This window comes from Ostrea edulis, chromosome 10 (assembly GCF_947568905.1).
Source record: "Ostrea edulis chromosome 10, xbOstEdul1.1, whole genome shotgun sequence".
Lineage (NCBI taxonomy): Eukaryota > Metazoa > Mollusca > Bivalvia > Ostreida > Ostreidae > Ostrea > Ostrea edulis.
The window spans coordinates 16,056,944-16,060,517 of NC_079173.1; the positions used below are offsets into that span (position 1 = coordinate 16,056,944).

General features: G+C 35.0%; 1 long non-coding RNA gene across 1 annotated transcript in view; it reads right to left on the reverse strand.

Annotated features, from left to right (window-relative positions):
• Positions 1-202: 202 nt before the first annotated feature.
• The window catches only part of LOC130051008 (uncharacterized), a 4,827-nt gene continuing 1,455 nt past the window's right edge, over positions 203-3,574 (reverse strand). Inside the window, exon 3 of the long non-coding RNA XR_008799379.1 lies at positions 203-3,137. This is a non-coding gene — a long non-coding RNA (uncharacterized LOC130051008). The remainder of the gene's footprint in view (positions 3,138-3,574) is intronic.

The window sequence follows — 3,574 nt, forward strand, 5'->3', positions numbered from 1 at the left end:
AATTATAGCTTCTCCCAAAGTAGAACTTCTATTGTGCTTATCAAAAACAATCGTTGTCAATAGTACAGTGTACTTGGGATCAGCTGGACTTGTTACACTACAGAAATCATGGAACACACTGTTTCCATGTTGTACCTGTTTGGTTGTGAATCCCAGATGATGTTCAACAACTTGTTCAACACCTTGTTTGAAATGAAAAGACTTGTAAAGTTTACAAATTTATTATAGCACAAGTCAATATTGTTTTAGAGTAGCTGATAACAAGTAATAAGTTTTCCAATAAAAATAAATGAGTACAAGCAGAAAAGGTTACATAGGGTGTTTTTCTGATGCCATTTCTAGAATAAAGTGCACCGCCATGGCACATGATATGCCCGTCACATATTGTTAACAGTATAGATTGTACCCATTAAAACATTTTTTTTATATCACCTTAATTAAATGTCACAGTGACCTTAAAGTAGGATGCGACACACCTTCTACCTAAGATGCATTAGTTGACCAATTTTGGTGATTCTAGGTCTAATAGTTTTCAAGTTATGAGTCGGACAAGTTTTTGCCATATATGGCCATATCTTCCTAATGAAAAGTCACAGTGACCTGGTTTTAATGTGCGACACACCTTCTACCCAAGATGTATCTACAGACAAAGTTTGATGATTCTAGGCCTTGTAGTATTTAAGTTACGGGTCGGACACGAAAAAGCTAACAGACGGACGGACAGACGGATATCTTCTTAATGAAAAGTCACAGTGACCTGGTTTTAATGTGTGACACACCTTCTACCCAAGATGTATCTACAAAGTTTGATGATTCTAGGCCTTGTAGTATTTAAGTTACGGGTCGGACACGAAAAAGCTAACAGACGGACGGACAGACGGATATCTTCTTAATGAAAAGTCACAGTGACCTGGTTTTAATGTGCGACACACCTTCTACCCAAGATGTATCTACAGACAAAGTTTGACGATTCTAGGCCTTGTAGTATTTAAGTTACGGGTCGGACACGAAAAAGCTAACAGACGGACGGACATGAACGCCATACCATAATACGTCCCATCTTAAGACGGGCGTATAAAAAGGCTTTAAATAGTATCAGCCATCATCAGGTTGTCACATACTTTCTTTCCATGAATAAAAGCTCCTAAACTTAAAAGTGACAGGAGGCCGGTAGATAGACAACTAGAGCTCTGCGGAAAATATTTCCCCAAAATTGACCATGATCAACAATCTGTAAATATTCTAAAACACCAAAGAAGTTATTTACAAAGACCCTAGCTTCAAAACTGTGAGAGGAGTTAAAAGGTCAAACCGTCATTTATTTAATACATGTATATTTCCTCAAAAACTGACTCGGTTAAACCTGTAATTTTCAACAACAAAATTTTTAACAAAAATCAAAATCATAGCCACATACACATTTTCCATACCCATACAAATACTCTGCAGAATAAGGTTCTCAGTTGAATATTGGGAGAAATTTGACAAATCATGTACTTTCTATGTAATGTTTCCTCAAAATACTCAGTTCAAGAATCTGTAATTTTCTCGAACAAGGTTTTCCTATTAAGTGAACCTACAACCTTGACCTTAAAAAACAATAAGCATCTTCCTTTTATGGTGATCAAATGTACCAAGTTGTAAGATTCTAGAGCTTACGGTTCAGTCTGTATCCCATCTTACAAGGTCCGGACAGACAACACCATACCATAATATGTCCAGTCTCTGACGGGCAAGTACCATAATAAGAAAATCTAAAGTTATGACCCTAACAAGCTTTCACAAACTATAAAACATGAGGTGTTTGTAAAACAATTACATATAAGCCCCCATGGTGCAAAATTGAAAAGGGTTATACATATGCATAATTTGATTGATAGTAGTATCATCAATTCGAAATATTGAGCAAACAATATCTTCCTATGTCAGGAGTGGATTGACCAAGTGACCTAAAAATCAATAGGGGTCATCTACTCCTTATGCTGTACCAGGTTTGGTGTCAATCAAGCAAATAATTCTTAAAACATAAGAGACAATATATTACTATGTCCAGTTTACCCCTTGACCTTTGACCATATGACCTTAAATCTACTCCTTGAGATGTACCAGTGTACCAAGTTTGATGTCTGTCAAGCAAAGGGTTCTCAAGATATTGAGCAGGCAGTGTCTTCCTATGTCCAGAGTAGATTGACCCTTGACATTTCGACCTGAAAAACAATTGGGGTCCTCTTCTTTTCATAACCAACCCACATATGAAATATATTACGATCAAGTGAATGGTTCTTAAGATATTAAGCGGACAACATGTGGTCTACCGACCGATCAACAGGTGCAAACCAATATGTCCCTCTTCTTTGAATGGGGGCATAAATATAGTGTTATAACACTAAAAGGCTTCCATACATCTAAAAGTAACATAGGACAAGGCTAACTATAGAAACATTGAGATAGCCTAAACACTTAAACTCTGAAAAAGTAATATCTGATACTACCCTGAACCAAGTAAATTGACTCTGCTAAGGTATTTACATATTATAATGTAAAATCTAAATAGTTCCCTAACTCAATGTTATGTTCATTTCCTACTCTATGTAAAAGATAAGAGGCGAACACGAAATTCATGTGAAAAGTACAAACCTTAGAGTTCTTTAACCTAGCAGAGTGAGTAAATCTGAGTCAGCTCCTTATATAGGGCTGACAAAATCAATGGGATACTAAATATAAATGCTCAATCTGATAACCCAGGATTAAGCCTCTTGGCCAATGAAATTGCAGAAAACAAATTATGTTCAGGAAGACTGGCATAATGGCAGGTATAATGAATTACATAGCACAGTGAAAGGTAAACATGTGAAACATTAAGATATTTCCTTTATAAAATCTTAAATGTAAAGTTTGAAAAGGTTGCATGTATAGTACAATGTATGCCAGTGGATTTGAAAATGACCTGAATCAATGCTCTTTCTATTTGGTACAAAACAGATATAGTTATGATTAATCATTATATCATTGGGTAAAGGCGGCAGTCTGCTTCCCTTAAGGATGTATTCTAAACAGTGGATGCAATCAAAATCTCTGCCTCCACAAACATAATATCTTTGAAGTATTGGATGTGTGTGTTCATATTCTGTCCAATCCTGTAACATGAAAAACAAGACATAATCTTATTGGCTCATCCTAAATTTAGTATCCTATCAAAGTTTAACTAGTAAATTGCATTCTTCTATTGTGTTATCGAGTATATAAGCTCAAACTCAGTATTTATCAAGTTTCTCTGAATAATTAGAATTTATCCTACCATCTCCTACCATTATCTTTTTCCTTTAAATATTGAATATCTTAGACAGAAAATAAAATCATAAAAACTTTATATATCACACAATGCGAAGTCAATATAAAATTACTGGTAAAGAAAGTTCAACTCTTTGACACAAGTATGATGGAAAATTAAAGATAACGGTGATAATGTTTCGAGAATTGTTTTCATCTCTCAAACAAAATACATGTAGAATTTCAGATTGAAAATAGAAGCAATGTTGACTATTTGAAATGACCATATGGAATTTGTGCACCA